The sequence below is a fragment of the Desmodus rotundus genome, chromosome 6, assembly GCF_022682495.2.
Source record: "Desmodus rotundus isolate HL8 chromosome 6, HLdesRot8A.1, whole genome shotgun sequence".
Lineage (NCBI taxonomy): Eukaryota > Metazoa > Chordata > Mammalia > Chiroptera > Phyllostomidae > Desmodus > Desmodus rotundus.
In genome coordinates this window covers 62,120,518-62,138,748 of record NC_071392.1, presented here as the reverse complement: position 1 = coordinate 62,138,748, position 18,231 = coordinate 62,120,518, and the positions used below count along the sequence as shown (strand labels likewise).

General features: G+C 38.8%; 1 non-coding gene across 1 annotated transcript; it reads right to left on the bottom strand.

Moving 5' to 3' along the window:
- Positions 1-12,254: 12,254 nt before the first annotated feature.
- LOC112300527 (U6 spliceosomal RNA) lies at positions 12,255-12,361 on the bottom strand. Its single transcript, XR_002974404.1, has one exon. It is a non-coding gene; the product is annotated as a U6 spliceosomal RNA (small nuclear RNA).
- Positions 12,362-18,231: the final 5,870 nt, after the last annotated feature.

The window sequence follows — 18,231 nt, the reverse complement described above, 5'->3', positions numbered from 1 at the left end:
TAAGTATTGCTACTTCAGCTGTCTATTTCATATCTATTTGCATGGAATATCTCTTTTTACATCCCTTCATGTTCAGTCTCTGTAGATCTTTTGTTCTGAGGTGGGTCTCTTGTAGACAGCATATATGTAGGCCATGTATTCTTATACATTCAGCTGCCCTTATGTTTTTTGATTAGAGCATTTAATCTATTTACATTTAAGGTTAATATTGATAGGTAATTATTCATTGCCATTTTTCCCTTTGTACTGCTGTGTTCCTCTCTCTCTCACACACACTTTTTCTTATTTCTTAAAGCAGTCCCTTCAGCATCTTTTGCAGGGCTAATTTGGTAGACATGTATTCATTTAGCCTCTTTTTGTATGGGAAACTACTTACCTCACCTTCCATTTTAAATGAGATCCTCGCTGGGCAGTGTAGTCTTGGTTGCAGGCCTTTGCTTTTAATTACTTGAAATATTTCTTGCCATTACTTTCTGGTTTATAGTGTTTCTTTTGGGAAATCAACTGATAGCCTTATCAGAGCTCCCTAGTATGTTCCTAGCTGTTTTTCCCTTGCTACCTTTAAGATTCTCTCTTTGTCTTTGAATTTTGCCATTTTAATTACGATATGTCCTACAGTGGGCCTCTTTGGTTTATCTTCCTTGGGACCCTCTGTTCTTCCTAGAATTATGTGATATTTTCCCTCATCAAGTTAATGAAGTTTTCTATCTTACTTTTTCAAACAGGTTTTCTGTCACTTCTTCTTATTCTCCTTTAGGTGTTCCATGAAACAAATATTATCATGTTTCATTTTGTTCTATAGTTCCCTTATATCCTAATTGCCCTTTTTAAGTCTTTTTTCATTTTGTTGCTCTGTCAAGGAGTTTCTTCCTACCTTGTCCTCCTGCTCTCTGATTTGATCCTCTCCTTCATCTTGCTTGCCTTTAATTCCTCCTAATGTATCTTCATTTCTGATATTGTATTCTTCATTTCCTCATGGCTCTTTTTGATAGTTTCTATGTTCTTTTTCATGCTGGTGTAGTTCACTGAGTTCCTTGTAGCTCCCCTGTAGTTCTTTATCATTCTACTGAGCACATTGAAGCACCCTTGTAACCATTATTTTGAACTCAGTGTCTGATAGTTTGCTTGCCTCAATTTAATTTAGCACTTTTTCTGGGGATTCCTCTTTTCCTTTCAATTGGGGATTGTTTCTTTGTCTCCCCATTTCAGGTGACCCTCCTTTTTTTCTTTCTGTGTATTAGCTTGATCTGCTTTCACTCCTTGTCTTCATGGTGTGACCTTCTGTGGTAGAAGACCTGTGGGACCCACTGGTGCAGTCTCCTCCATATCCTGAGCTGGATTCTCTTGAGATGCCATTTATGACATTTGTATGAGATATCTGGTTGTAATTGGGCTTTGGTTGTTATTGGGTCATTCTTTGGTGAGTCCTTCCCTCCAGAAGGCTGACTGAGAGTCACATCACCCACCACATCTTGTATGCCATTACACAGGGCTGCTAGAACAAAACAAACAGCCCAGGAAACAAACCTACAACTGCAAAAAATAATCCACATCCACAAACCCACTATCAATTGCAAATGAAAAATTATTAATAATGTGGTAAAGAATTGACAATATTATATAAAAGGAAAAATTAATATGAGATGGCTAACTGAGATAAATATGATTTTGAGAGGGTGGAGGGAGGAGAAATAATAAAAGTAGGGAATGGAAACAAGATAAGGAAAGAAAGAAAATAAAATTTATGTCATAAACATAAAAGGGAGTGAAGATGGCAGAATGGAGTAAGAAAATGGAAGAGTATAGTATTAGGTTTAAACAAAAATTTAAAGATATATGGTGAAAAAAATAAGAACCAAATTAAAGAAAAAAAAACCACCACAATATAAACAACAAATGAGCATACATTAATGTAAGTGGAATGGGAAGAAGAAAGAAAAAAAATATGTTGAGGTGTGTAGAGGAAAGAAAAATGATTTTGAGAGGATATAGGAAGAATGGATATTCAGACTGAGGAATACAAACCAGGCTAGTACAGGGAAAAATAAAAATTGCAAAAAGAAAGTGGCAAGAAGAAGGAATAATGGAGTAGGAGAGGTGAATGGTAAAATTTGAGATTTGAAATAGAAAAATAATGAAGATCTAGAAGCAAAATTAAATAAATGCAACAATAACCACCATATCAACAACCAGTGAGCAAAATTTGATAAAGGTGGAGAGAGAATAAGAGTGTTTTAAGATGGTAAAAAGATTATGAGATGATCAATTACAAGAAAAATATTTTTTGAGGCTTGATTGGGGATAAATAGTAAGACTAAGGAGTATAAACAAGTTATAGCAAGAGAAAAAAATTAAAGCAAAAATAAGAAAAGGAAGGAAGCATGTAAAATGGAGTAAAGAAGGAAGGAGCAAAATATATAATGTGAAATAAACTAAAATATAAAAACTAATGAAGTAATAGGCACAAACTTGAAGGAAAAGAAATGAATCTTAAAACCCATGCAGGAGAGGAAATCACAAAAATCATGAAGAAGAACGTGATGGAATTCACCTCAGTAGAATCCAGAGTTTACCACTGTCTTCTCTTTCTGGATTTTCCCCTAAGTAGTGTGTTCAAGACTACAAGCAATCCGCATTCTGTGGCTGTCTCCTTCAAATTTTTCTGGTCCCTACTCCTCTGCCCTGCTGGCTTTCCATAAGCCCAGGGCTCAGAAGTGGTTCATTTAATGACCGGAGAGGACTGCCAATACCTTTCCCACTTGTATCCAGATGGGGTCCCTAGTGTGAGGGCCACACAGAAATTGTTATCAGAACACTGATAACAGATTTCACACTGTTATCAGAACAGTGGGAACTCTGGATCACCCCTGGGGGACACTGTTCAGTCTTCAGGGAAGATGGTGCATATGTTTCCCTACCACTTAACCACATGTTTTGGTCTGTCCCTGATTCTTTCCAATAATGTATGGTTTCTGGTGAACTAGCTGCCTGTTTCCTGTGAGGGGACAATCTGTGTAAAAGGGGCAGCTCTTTCCCGCTTGGTGCAGAGAGCAGCTTTGTCTAGCCACTGAGGTTGAGCAGGTCCCTGAACACCCTTTCTCTAATGTTTCTACTGGCAAATCAGGGACTGAGGAACAGTATAGATCATAATATCTGATAAAGTGCCCTTTCAGAGCTTTTTCTTCATTTCCCTGTGGAATTCACCTAGCAGGGTCTCCTGAGACTGGCCTCACTGATCTGCAGGGCCTGTAATACCACATGTGGGGTTGGGCTCACCTGTCTGCAAGGGGACCTGCCTAGCTGCAGCAATTCTCAGAAATTCATCTCCTGGCTGTCCAGTCCCCAGCCTGCGGGTCTCTTGCGAGAGACTCAGGCCCAAACTCTCCACTCTGTTACAGTCCTCGGTTCACCAGCCCTGCTGGATTGGGTCCAACAATCCCTTCAGTGTGAGTCTATCCCTCTAAATTCTTTGTTTGCAGAACTGTTGTGCATGCATGAGAGCAGGCATATGCAAGCTCTTGGTCCCTGCTGAGTCTCAAGACTCACCTCAGCTCTTCTTTTAAAAGAGTTTCTGTGTGGCCCTCACACTGCAACACTGAACTCTGGGGGGTTCTATTCTCCACACACTCCTCTTCCCCAAAAAGCACAAAGTCTCTCTTGGTCAGGTCTGGCCACAGCCTGTCAGAGCCTCTGACAATTGTTGATAAAGTTTCTCTCTGGACCTCTCCTGGACGGCACTGGAGAGTCTGGCAGTGATACTATAACACGTGAGGCAGTGACAGGGTGCCCCTGCTGCTTCCTCCAGTGATTCTCAGCCTCAGGCAAGCCTGCTCCCACTGCTTAGTTTCTGCAACCAGCACTTCCCAGCCATCTTTCTCCACTCCCTGGGGCTTGAGGCTCCTGAGCGATCTGCAGCCGCCCCAAATCTGCAGCCAGAAGTGCTGGTTTGGGCAGTGGTGGCAGCAGTTGCTCCACTAAGAGAACCCAAGCTGCCTATTCCCTAGTGCCCTGCAGGCTCAATAGCTACTGCTCACTCACACACATTCCCTGCACTCTCATCCTTGTATACACTAACTCACACATGCTCTTACTCATTCTACACTGGATTTTTGAGTTAGTTGCTCTGTGATTTAGCTGCAAGACCTGTCCGGGTCTGGGAGCAAAGAGGCAGAGCTTCCAACTACTCTGAAGCCATCTTCACCAAATATATATATAATTAAATTCACACATGCAATTGTATATAATTAAATTCACACATGCAATTGTATTTATCCTGGATTTTATATTTATTACATCTGTCTCTGTGACAGTTTTAAAAAAAATAGCCAAATACTTTAATACTCTCCATCTTTCCCAAGATACAGCTGAAGTCTCATGCCCTTGAGGAATGGACTTAGTGAGTCACTTCTAAACAATAGTATATGGCAAAAATGATATATTCTCACATTGGAGATTAAGGTCATAAAAGACTGGCTTTCATCTTGGGTAGGTTCCCTCTCTTTCTCTCTTGCTCTCTCACTCTCTTCTCTTTCTTTCTCCTTTCATTACTCATTCTGGGAGAAGCCAGCTGCTATCTCATCTGGAGAGATAGATCGCTTCAGATGAGTAAAGTTCTAGCCAATTACTTGGCTGCAATCTCATGAGAGACCCTAAACCAGAATGACCCAATCAAGCTAAATTTCTGACCCTCAAAAAATGGGTGAGATAATACATATTTGTTGTCTTAAGCTCATCAATTTTTGGATAATTTATGACATAAGAATAAGTACGTAATACACTCCATCCATTCATGATCCAATATCATGCCATTTTAATATCACAGGCTTTATGGTATGTTTTTATTACTCTTCATTTCCCAAGTTTTTAAGTTTTCTTTGCTTATTTATTCATTAAATTGTAGCATGTAATTATATTATGTAGCTGCATAAAGAAAGTTAGGAGCATTTTCTGTTTGCTTTTTACCAAGTGAAATTCAGGGTTTAATAAATAAATGTCATTACATTTTATTGAAGAGACAGAAAGAAATAGTTTATTATTTCTCAAAAACTGTCTATTCAAAATGAATCACTTTAGTGTTTTTTTTTTAATTTTCAACTTTATATTTTCAATATAGAAAAGTTTAGAGAAAACGAGCAGTACAATGAGCATCTAAATTCCAACAAGACTCAATATCAGTACTATAAACTTAACATGTAAAATTATTAAATATTAACACCAATATAAAATTTTTATTATTTTGTATTGGTTTTCAGTGATTAGGCAATCACACATTTTACAAAGTATTCCCACCTGAAATTTCCAGTACTCATCTGACACCGTACATACTATCCCAATATTATTGACTATATTCTCTATGCTGTACTTTGCATCCCTGACACTATTCTATGCTGCTGTACTCTTAAGTACCAATTTGTACTTCCTAATCCCTTCACCTCTTTGACCCAGTCACATAATCCATTGCCCTCTGGCAATCAAAAGTCCACTCTCTGTGTTTATGTGTCTGTTTCAATTTTATGTGTTCAATTACTTTGTCTGTCATAGTCCACCTACAAGTAAAATCAAATGGTATTTAGCTTTCTCTGATTGGCTGATTTAATTTAGCATAATACTATCCAAGTCCATCCATGCTGTTGAAAATGATAAGATTTTACTTTTTATGACCTAGTAATATTCCATTGTATATACGTACTATTTCTTTTTAAAAAAATTTTTATTGTTATTCAGTTACAGTTGTGTGCTTTTTCTCCCCATTCTTCCACCCCACCCCATCCAAACTCCCTTCCCTCCCCCACGTCCACCCTCCCCCTTGATTTTGTCCATGTATCCTTTATAGTAGTTCCTGTAATCCCCTCTCCTCACTGCCCCCTCCCCGTTCACCCCTGTCCATTGTTAGATTGTTCTTAACTTCAATATCTCTGGTTATATTTTCTTTCCTTTTTTTTTCTATTTATTATGGTCCAGTTAAAGGTGAGATCATATGGTATTTGTCCCTCACCATCTGGTTTATTTCACTTAGCATAATGCTCTCCAGTTCCATCCATGCTGTTGCAAAGGGTATACGCTCCCTCTTTCTCTCTGCTACATAGAATTCCATTGTGTAAATATACCATAGTTTTTGGATCCACTCATTTGCTGATGGGCACTTAGGTTGCTTCCAGTACTTGGCTATTGTAAATTGTGCTGCCATGAACATTGGGGTGCACAGGTTCTTTTGGATTGGTGTTTCAGGGTTCTTAGAGTATAATCCCAGCAGTGGAATTGCTGGGTCAAAGGGCAGTTCCATGTTTAGTTTTCTGAGGAAATTCCATACTGTTTTCAATAGTGGCCTCAACAGTCTGCATTCCCAAAAACAGTGCACTAGGATTCCCTTTTCTCTGCATCCTCTCCAACATTTGTTTGTGGATTTATTTATGTTGGCCACTCTGACTGGTGTGAGATGGTACCTCATTGTGGTTTTAATTTGCATCTCTCTGATGGCTAGTGATGCTGAGCATCTTTTCAAATATCTCTGGGCCCTCTGTATGTCTTCCTTGCAGAAGTGGCTGTTCAAGTCCTTTGCCCATTTTTTAATTGGGTTGTTTGTCTTCCTGGAGTGGAGACGTATGAGTTCATTATATATTTTGGAGATCAGGCCCTTGGCTGAGGTATCATTGGCAAATATGTTTTCCCATACTCTTGGTTCTCTTTATAATTTGGTGCTGTTTTCTTTAGCCATGCAGAAGCTTTTTATTTTGATGAGGTCCCATTTGTTTATTCTTTCCTTTATGTCCCTTGCTTTAGGGGACATGTCTGTGAGGATGTTGCTGTGTGGAATGTCTGAAATTTTCCTGCCAATGTTTTCCTTGAGGACTTTTATGGTGTTACAACTTATATTTAAGTCTTTTATCCATCTTGAGTTTATTTTTGTGTATGGCATAAGTTGGTGATCAAGTTTCATTTTTTTGCACGTAGCTGTCCAGATCTCCCAACACCATCTGTTGAAGAGGCTGTTTTTGCTCCATTTTATGCTTCTGCCTCCTTTGTCAAATATTAATTGACCGTAAAGACTTGAGTTTCTTGCTGGGCTCTCTGTTCTGTTCCATTGGTCTATGTGCCTGTTTTGATGCCAGTACCAGGCTGTTTTGATTACAGTGGCCTTGTAATACAGTTTGATATCAGGTACTGTGATCCCTCCTGCTTTGTTCTTCTTTCTCAAAATTGCTGCAGCTATTTGGGGTTACTTATGGTTCCATATGAATTTCTGAAATGTTTGTTCTATATCTGTGAAATATGTCATGGGTACTTTAATAGGGATTGCATTGAATCTATAAATTGCTTTGGGTAGTATGGCCATTTTGATGATGTTAATTCTTCCAATCCATGAGCATGGTACATGCTTCCATTTGTTTGTGTCTTCCTTAATTTCTTTCTTCATTGCTGTGTAGTTTTCTGAATACAGGTCTTTGACCTCCTTGGTTAGGTTTATTCCTAGGTACTTTATTTTTCTTTTTGCTATATCAAATGGGATTTTTTTTCCTGATTTCTGTTTCTGCAGTTTCATTGTTGGTGTACAGGAATGTCTTTGATTTCTGAGTATTGACTTTGTATCCAGCTGTTTTGCCAAATTCATTTATTAGGTCAAGTAGTTTTTTGGTGGAGTCTGTAGGATTTTCCATGTACACTATCATGTTATCTGGAAACATTGACAGTTTCATTTCCTCCTTTCCAATTTGGATGACGTTTATTGTTTTTTCTTGTCTGATTGTTGTGGCTAGGACTTCCAATACTCTGTTGTTTAGGAGTGGTGAGAGAGGGCATCCTTGTCTTGTTCCTGATCTTAGTGGGAAAGCTGTTAAGTTTTTGTCCATTGAGTATGATGTTGGCTGTAGGTCTCTCATATATGGCCTTTATTACGTTGAGGAATTTTCCCTCTACTCCCACTTTGCTGAGTGTTTTTATCAGAAATGGGTGCTGTATCTTATCAAATGCTTTTTCCACTTCTATTGATATGATCATGTGATTTTTGTCTTTGCTGTGGTTGATGTGATGAATTATGTTTATTGATTTGTGAATATTGTACCATCCTTGCATCCCTGGGATGAATCCCACTTGGTCTTGGTGTATGATCTTTCTAATGTATTGCTGGATGAGGTTTGCCAATATTTTGTTGAGAATTGCAGCATCTATGTTCATAAGCGATATTGGCCTGAAGTTTTCTTTCTTTGTTGTGTCTTTATCTGGTTTTGGGATTAGGATGATGCTGACTTCATAAAAAGATTTTGGGAGTCTTCCATCACTTTGGATTTTTTTTGAATAGTCTATGAAGGATAGGGGTTAGCTCTTCCTTAAATGCTTTGTAGAATTCTCCTGGAAAACCATCTGGTCCAGGGCTTTTGTGTGTTGGGAGTTTTTTGATTAATGCTTCAATTTCGTCTGCTGTTATTGGTCTGTTCAGGTTTTCTGCATCTTCTTCATTCAGTTTTGGAAGATTATATTTTGCTAGAAATGTGTCCATTTCACCTAGGTTTTCAAATTTCTTGGCATACAGTTCTTCGTAGTAATTTCTTACAATATTTTTATTTCTGTGGTATCAGTTGTAATCTGTCCTCTTTCATTTCGAGTTTCGTTCATTTAGATCCTCTCTCTTTTTTTCTTGAGGAGCCTACTTAAAGGCTTGTCGATTTTGTTTATCTTTTCAAAGAACCAGCTCCTGGATTCATTGATCCTTACAATTGTGCTTTTAGTCTCTATGTCATTTAACTCTGCTCTGATCTTGGATATTTCCTTCCTTCTGCTTGCTCTGGGCTGTGTTTCTTGTTGTTCCTTCAGTTCCTGTACGGTAGGGTTAGGTTGTTTGTTTGAAATGTTGCTATCTTCTTAAGGTAGGCCTGTATTGCTATGAACTTCCCTCTCAGGACTGCCTTTGCTGTCTCCCATAGGTTTTGGGTTGTTGTGAGTTCATTTTCATTTGTTTCCAGAAAGTTTTTGATTTTTTCCCTAATCTCGTTCTTGACCCATTCATTGTTTAATAGCATGCTATTCAGTCTCCGTGATTTTGAGTGTTTGGTGTTTTTTCCTTTGGGGTTGGTTTCTAGTTTCATTCCCTTGTGGTCAGAGAAAATGGTTGGTATGATTTCAATTTTCTTGAATTTGTTGAGGCTTGCTTTATGTCCTATCATGTGGTCTATCTTTGAAAAAGTTCCATGGACACTTGAAAAGAATGTGTATTTTGCTTCTTTGGGATGAAAAGCTCTATATGTATCAGTTAAGTCCATTTCATCTAGAGTATTGTTAATTGACACAATATCCTTGTTGATATTTTGTTTGGAAGACCTGTCCATTTTTGACAGTGGGGAGTTAAAGTCCCCTACTATAATTTTGTTGCTGTCAATATCTTTCTTGAAGTCCTCCAAGATTTTCTTTATGTATTTGGGTGCTCCTATCTTGCGAGGACATTCATTTACAATGTTTATGTCTTCTTCGTGGATTCCTCCTTTGAGTATTATGAAGTGACCTTCTGGGTCTCTCTTTATGGCCCTTCCTTTGAAGTCTATTTTCTCTGATATGAGTATTGCTACCCCTGCTTTTTTTCTTGTCCGTTTGCTTGAAAAATTTGTTTCTAGCCCTTCACTTTCAGTCTGTGTACGTCTTTTGTCCTGAGATGGGTCTCTTGTAGGCAGCATATGTGTGGGTCATGTTTTCTTATCCATTCAGCTATTCTATGTCTTTTGATTGAAGCATTTATTCCATTTACATTTAAGGTTATTATCTATAGGTATTTATTCATCGCCATTTTTTCCTCCTGTGTTCCTTTCTCTTTCTCTTTTCCTTCCTTTCCTTAAAGAAGTCCCTTTAGCATCTCTTATAGAGCTGGTTTGGCGGAAGCGTATACCTTTAGATTTCTTTTGTCTGGGAAACTCTTTATTTGGCCTTCTATCTTGATTGAGAGCCTTGCTGGGTAAAGTAGTCTTGGTTGCAGGCCCCTGGTTCTCATTACTTGGAATATTTTTTGCCATTCTCTTCTGGCTTGGAGCGTTTCCATTGAGAAGTCAGTTGCTAACCTTATTGGGGCTCCCTTGTATGTTACTTCCTCTTTCTCCCTTGCTGCCTTTAAGATCCTCTCTTTGTCTTGGAATTTTGCCATTTTCATTATGATCTGTCTTGCAGTGGGCCTCCTTGGGTTCCTCTTGCTTGGGACTCTCTGTCTTTCCTGGATTTGGGTGACTTTTTCCCTCATCACATTAGGGAAATTTTCCATCATTACTTTTTCAAACAGGTTTTCTATCCCTTGCTCTTCTTCTCCTTCTGGTATTCCTATTATATGAATATTGTTACGTTTCATGTTGTCCTGCATTTCCCTTATTACCTCTTCATTCTTTCTGAACCTCTTTTCCTTTTCTTGCTCTTTCTGGGTTTTTTTTTTCTACTTTGTCCTCCAGCTCGCTGATGCAATCCTCTGCTTCATCAAGTCTGCTTTTCATTCCTTCTACTGTGTTCTTCAATTCAGAAATTGTATTCTTCATTTCCTCTTGGCTCTTGTTGATAGTTTCTATTTCATTTTTCATGTTGATATAATTTGCAGTGAGTTCATTGTAGTTTCCCTGTAGTTTCTGGTAGTTCTCTTTGAGCTCAGAGAGCTCAGTGAGCTTCCTGATGACCATTGCTTTGAACTCAGTATCTGATAGTTGAGTTGCCTCTTTTTCAGTTATCATTCTTTCTGGGGCTTCCTCCTCTCCTTTCATTTGGGGACTGTTTCTTTGTCTTCCCATTGTTTGTGAGACTCTTCTTGTTAGCCTCTGCTTCTTAAATTGCTCTATTCTGACTCCCTGGGTTTATGGTATGAACTTCTATGGTAGAATGCCAATGGGATTCAGTGGTGCTGTCTCCTTAATCTCCTGTGCTCACTGTTCTTGAGCTGACATTTATGTGTGTAACACAGTCTAACTCTGGTCTTTTCAGCACTCCAGGTTTTGTTGTCTCACCTGTGGGAAACGAGAAAGGGGGGGAAATAGAAAAAAAAAGAGGAAGGGAAGGAGGGAAAAAGGGAATAGAAAATGAGAAATAGGAAGGAAGAAGCAATAAAGAAAGATCGGTGGCAAGATAAGGAATTTTAACAAAAATTAAAACAAAAGAATAAATAAAAGAAGGCATGAAGAAGGAATAAAAAAGGTAAAGGATGGAAGGGAGAAGGAAAAAAAAAATACAGAAGGACAGAAAGGATGAAGGAATTCAGGGGGAAAGCAGGAAAAAAAAAAGTCTTCTTCTGGCTTTAAACCGGTCAGGTTAGTTCTGCTAGTCTTCCTGTCTGTGGAATGGGAGGGGTGGTTGGAAGGATTGGTTTCACTTTTCTCCCTTCCTGAGGCACAGTGTTCGCTGTTGTTCAGCCGCCAGTCCAGTTCCTCAGCGTCCTTCTGCTCCCCACTAGGCCTTTAGTTCACCAGTTGTGCTGTCCTTGAGTTGCACCAATTAGGGGCAACTCACACTCCACCTTCTTGCTCTTTGTTGTCTTAGATGCTAGGGCTCTCCATGCTGTGATGGGTTAGTTCATCCCCATACTGGGTCGAGTCTTTCTGGGGAATGCAGTCTCCCCTAACCCTACAGCTCCCCTGTGCTGGATGTTCTGTCTTTGTCCTACAGAGCCAGTAGGCCCTGCAGGGCTCTATGCACAGGGGCTAGGTAGGAGTTGTAGGTGTGGTCCCTGGCAGGCAGCCAGGCCCTTGATCAGTAGATCTGTTGCTTTGGACCTGAGTCAGCGGAGCCAGGGGTCCTCTTTGGGACTGAGTTGAGCACTGCAGGCCAATCCAGCCGCTTTGGACCTGTGGGTGGGGCAGCTAGCCTCTGCTTTCTGTGCGCACCCACCTGAGGTTTCAGGTGTGGGTCCCTAGTCCGCTAATGTGGGTGCACGCAACCAGGCTTCAGGCGAGTGCTGGGGCTGCTTATCCTGCGTTCACAGTCCAAGGGCTGAGGGGGGAGGGGTGCCAGAGGCTGCGGCTGCTGCGGAGAGTTCTCTAATTAGCCACTGAGTGCCTCTATTTTCTTTTTCTTTTTGAGAAATTCTTCCTATTCAAGCCCCCCTGGTCCAAACAGGCACCTGGCTGCTCACACAGCCCAGCCTGGCTCTCTCCCAAGAGTCCTGCAGCAGACCCTGCGCCTGGACCAGGGCTTCAGCCGCCCTGGTTCCTGCGCAGGTCCGGGGGACCTTATAGTCCTTAAGCACTCTTCTTACCGTCAGATCTTTCAATGTCCTCTATCTTTGGTTTCCGATCTTCATATATAAAAATATGGAACGCTTCACGAATGTGCGTGTCATCCTTGTGCAGGGGCCATGCTAATCTTCTCTGTATTGTTCCAATTTTAGAGTATGTGCTGCCGAAGCGAGCACATACCATTTCTTTATCCAATCTTCAATTGATGAGAACTTGTATTACTTTCAAATATTGGCTATAGTAATTAAAGCTGTAATAAATTTAGTGGTGCATATATTCTTTCAAATAAGTGTTTTGGGATTTTTTTGAGATAAATATCCAGAAATGCCATCACTGGACCACAACGGTTCCATTTTTAATTTTTTGAGGACCTTTCATATTGTTTTAAATAGTGGCAGCACCAATCTACATTTCAAACTAACACTGCATAAGAGGTGTGGTGATATTCATTGTGGGTTTAATTTACATTTCTATAATAATTAGAGACACTGAGCACTTTTCATATGTCTATTGGCCATCTGTATGTCCTCTGTGAAAAAGTATCTATTCAGGTGCTCTGCCCATTTTTTTAAGTAAATTGTTCATTATCTTGGTGTAGAGTTGTATGAGTTCCTTATAAATGTTGCATAGTCAACCCTTGTCAGATGTATGATCAGTGAATATTTTTCCCATTCAATAGGTTATCTTTTCATTTTATTGATGGTTTCTTTTGCTGTGCAAATGCTTTTTGTTGTTGTTTGATGTAGTCACATTTGTTTGCTTTTTTTTTTTTAGTTTCCCTTGCCTGAGAATATATATCAGAAAATAAAAAACATTGCTAAGAGAGATATCTGAGATTTTATATCCTGTATTTTCTCCAAGAAGTTATTTGGTTTCAAGTCTAAAATTTAAGTCTTTATCAATATTGAGTTTATTCTTGTACTTGGTGTAAGAAGGTGGTCTATTTCATGTTTTTTCTTGTATGTGTCCAAATATCCCAACAACATTTATTGAATAGATAGTCTTTATCCCATTTATGTTCTTGTTACCATTGTCAAACCTTAATTAACCACATAGGCATGTGTTTATTTCCAGGATATCTGTTATATTCCATTGATGTTTGTGTCCATTTTTATGCCAGTACTATAATGTTTTGATTACTACAGCCCTTGTAGTACAGTTTGATATCAGTTAGCATGATTCCTCCCACATTGTTCCTCCTTCTCAGTATTGCTGTGGCTATTCAGGGTCTTTTGTAATTCCATCTAAATGTCAGGTATACTTTTTCTAGTTCTGTGAAATATGCCATTAGTATTTTGATAGGATTTACATTGAATCTAAAGATTGCTTTGGGTAGTATGGATATATGGATATTTTTTAAATGTGTTAATTCATTCTATCCTGAACATGTTATATGCTTATATGTATGTATCTTCTTTAATTTTTTCTTCAGTATTTCATAAATTTTCAAATATAGGTCTTTTACCTCCTTGATTAAATTTATTCTTAGGTATTTTATTTTATTTTTTATTTAAAAATGTTTTAATAATGTTATCCTTACCCAAAGACATTTTTTCATTGCTTTTAGTGAGAGAGGGAAACATTGATGCAAGACAGAACCATCAACTGGTTGCCTCCCATACATGCCTGGACTAGGGATTGCATGTGCCCAGACTAGGAATTGTACATGCCCAGACCAGGGATTAAACCCAGAAACTTTTGGTTACAAGATGATGCTCCAACCATCCGAGCCACACCAGCCAGTGCTTGGTATTTTATTTTTGATGAAATTGTAAATGGTATTGTTTTTTTTCTTTCTTTTATTTTTGGTTTTTCTTTTTCTTTTCTTTTTTTTTTAGTTTTTCTTTGTGATAGTTCATTATGGTATAAAATGAAACCAATTTCTAAATGTTTGTTTTATGTCCTGCATTTTTCAGTTCTTCAAGTTCTTTGATGAAGTCTTTAGGGTTCTCTATATAAATATATCATGTGTAAATAATGTTTTACTACTTTCTTTCCAATTTGGAAATCTTTTGTTTCCTCCTCTTGTCTGATTGCTGTGTCTAGGACTTCCAGTACTGCATTGAATAAGAGTGGTGATAGTAGACTTCTCTCTCATGATCCTGATCTTAAGGGAAAAAATTTACTTTTCTCCATTGAGTATGATGTTAGCTATATTTTTGTCATATACAGCCTTTATCATGTTAACATATACTCTAAGTATTCCCATTTTGTTGAAAGTTTTATTATAAATGCATGCTGGATTTTTTTGAATGCTTGATTGAATATGTTGATGTGACATGATATTGATATCAATATGACATACTTTTTATCCTTCATTTTATTTATGTGGTATATCACATTTATTGATTTATGGATATTGTACCAACCTTGCATCCCTGGAATAAATAGCACTTGATCATCGAGTATGATCTTTTTCATGCATTGCTGTATTTGGTTTGCTAATACTTTTTTGAAGACTTTGCATCTATGTTAATTAGAGTTATTAGCCCATAATCTGTTTTTAGTACCTTTATCTTGTTTTGAAACTATGACAATGCTGGCCTAATAAAATAAGCAAGGAAGTCATCCCTGCTCTTGATTTTTTTTTAATAGTTTGAGAAGGATAGGTATTAGCTCTTCTATAAAGTTTTTTAAAATTCCCTTGTGAAGCTACCCAATTCAGGTCTATTTTTTATTCGGATAATTTTTTATTGTTGTTTGAATAAATTTGCCCACATTTTCACCCTACTACACCTCCCATCCCACCCATCCCTGTCTCCCACCATAGAACACACCCCATTGGCTTTTCCCATGTGTATTGCATACATGGCCTTTGATGCCTCACCAATTATCCCCTATTATCCATCTCCCTCCTCCTCTCTGATTACTGTCCAATTGTTTTATATTTCAATGTTACTGATTATATTTTGATTAATTGTTTTATTAGTTGATTAGGTTCCACTTATAGGTGAGATCTTATAGTATTTCTCTTTCACTGCTTGGCTTGTTTCACTTAGCCCAATGATCTTCAGTTTCATCCATACTGTCACGAAGGATCGGAGCTCCTTCCTTCTTTCTGCTGCATAGTATTCCATTCTGTAAATGTACCAAGTTTTTTGATACACTCATTTAATGATGAGCACTAAGATTGCTTTCAGCAGTTGGCTATTGTGAATCATGCTATTATAAACATTGGACTGCATTAGTTCTTTTGAATATGTGTTTCAGGATTCCGAAGGTATAATCCTAGCAGTGGAATTGGTGAGTCAAAAGGCAGTTCAATTTTTAGTTTTCTGAGGAAATTCCATACTGTTTTTCACAGTGGCTGCACCAGTCTGCATTCCCACCAACAGTGCACTAGGGTTCCCTTTTCTCAACAACCTCTCCAACACTTGTTGTTTGTTGATTTGTTTTAGATGGCTATTCTGACTGGTGTGAAGTGGTATCCCATTGTGATTTTAATTTGCATCTCTCTGATGGCTACTGATGTTGAACATCTTTTCATATGTCTCTGGGCCCTCTGTATGTCTTCCTTGGGGAAGTGTCTGTTCAAGTCCTTTGCCCATTTTTGAATTGGGTTGTTTGTCTTCCTGGAGTGGAGTTGTGTGAGTTCTTTATGTATTTTGGAGATCAGACCCTTGTCCGAAGTATCATCTATAAGTATGTTTCCCCATAATGTGGCTTCTCTTTTCATTTTAATGCTGTTTTCTTTAGCAGTACAGAAGCTTTTTATTTTGATGAGATCCCATTTCTTTATTCTCTCCCTTATGTCTCTTGCTCTAGGGGATATATTGGCGAAAATATTGCTGCACAGGATATCAGATTTTCCTGCATATGTTCTCCTGTAGGACTTTCATGGTGTCACAACTTATATTTAAATCTTTTATCCACCTTGAATTTATTTTTGTGTATGGTATAAGTTGGTGATCGAGTTTCATTTTTTTTTTTTTTGCGTGTAGATGTCCAAATCTCCCAACACCATTTGTTGAAGAGGCTATTTTGCTCTATTTTATGCTTCTGCCCCTTTTGTGAAATATTAATGGACTGTAGTGACTTGGGTTTATTTCTGGGCTCTTTATTCTGTTCCATTGGTCTATGTGTCTATTCCTGTGCCAATACCTTATTGTTTTGATTACAGTGGTGTTGTAATAGAGTTTGGCATCTGCTATTGTGATCCCTCCTACTTTTTAAATATATTTTATTTATTATACTATTACAGTTGTACCATTTCCCCCCCTTCACCCCACTCCATCCTGCACACCCCCTCCCTCTCATATTCCCCCCCTTATAGTTCATGTCCATGGGTCATACATATAAGTTCTTTGGTTTCTACATTTCCTATACTATTCTGAACCTCCCCCTGTCTATTTTCTACCTGCCATTTGTGCTACTTATTTTCTGTACCTTTCCCCCCTCTCTCCCCTTCCCACTCCCGTGTTTATAGCCCTCCATGTGATCTCCATTTCTGTGGTTCTGTTCCTGTTGTAGTTGTTTGCTTAGTTTGCTTTTGCTTTTGTTTTAGTTGTCGTTGTTAATAACTGTGAGTTTGCTGTCATTTTTACTGTTCATATTTTACCTTCTTTTTCTTAGATAAATCACTTTAACATTTCATATAATAAGGGCTTGGTGATAATGAACCCCTTTAACTTGACCTTATGTGGGAAGCACTTTATCTGCCCTTCCATTCTAAATGATGGCTTTGCTGGATAGAGTAATCTTGGATGTAGGTCCTTGCCTGTCATGACTTTGAATACTTCTTGTCTGTAAGGTCTCTTTTGAGAAATCAGTTGATAGTCCTATGGGAACTGCTTTGTAGGTAACTGTCCTATTCTCTTGCTGCTTCTAAGATTCTCTCCTTCTGTTTAATCTTGGGTAATGTAATTCTGGTGTGCCTTGTGTTCCTCCTTGGGTCCAGCTTCTTTGGGACTCTCTGAGGTTCCTGGACTTCCTGGAAGTCTATTTCCTTTGCCAGCTTAGGGAAGTACTCCTTCAATATTTTTTCAAATAAGTTTTCAATTTCTTGATCTTCCTCTTCTCCTTCTGGCACCCCTATGATTCAGATATTGGACCATTTAAAGATATCCTGGAGGTTCCTAAGCTTCTCCTCATTTTTTTTTTTTTTTTTTGGAATTCTTGTTTCTTCTTTTCTGGTTGGATGTTTCTTTCTTCCTTCTGGTCCACACCGTTGATTTGAGTCCAGTTTTCTTCCCATCACTATTGGTTCCCTGTACATTTTCCTTTGTTTCTCTTAGCACAGCCTTCCTTTTTCTTCTAATTTGTGACCAAATTCAACCAATTCTATAAGCTGCCTGATTACCAGTGTTTTGAACTGTGCATCTGATCAGTTGGCTATCTCTTCATTGCTTAGGTATATTTTTTCTGGAGCTTTGATATGTTCTTTTATTTGGGCTCCCCCCTTTTTTTTGTCCTGGTGCACCTGTTGTGTAGAGGGATGGAGCCTTAGGTGTTCACTAGGGCAGGGTAATGCTCATGACTGCACTTTGATGCTGTATTTGTGTGGGGGGGGGGAGGAGGGTCAATAGGGAGCAATGGTGCTTGCTCCACTCTCTGCTGGTTTTCAGTCACTCCCTCCACTACCCACAATCAAAGTGGGCCCTTCTGGTGCTGCATCCTTAGTGGGTGGGTTTGTGTACATTCTAGGACCCTGTGGCTCTCCCCAACAAACTCTCCTGTGATGCTGAGAGTTTTTCCTCCTTCTGCCTCAACCCCCATGGGTGTCTTCAGTCAGTGGTTTGAGGCTTTATTTCCAGGAGCTAGAGCCCTGGGGTTGCATGGTCTGTCACCTGGTGCACCAACTGCTGCCTTGCCAACCAGCTGCAGCTTTGCCCACCCCACTCCACAATCCACCACCTCACTGGGTCCACCAGCCACTGACTTGCCTTGAGTCCTCTCCTCTCAGTGCCTGCTCTGCCCCTGCTACCAGTCTGGATGAATGTTTCTTCTTTATCTCCTTTATTGTCGGACATCCATACAGTTCAATTTTCTGTCAGTTCTCGTTGTTTTTGTTTTTAATTTGTTGTCCTTCTTTTGGTTGTGTGAGGAG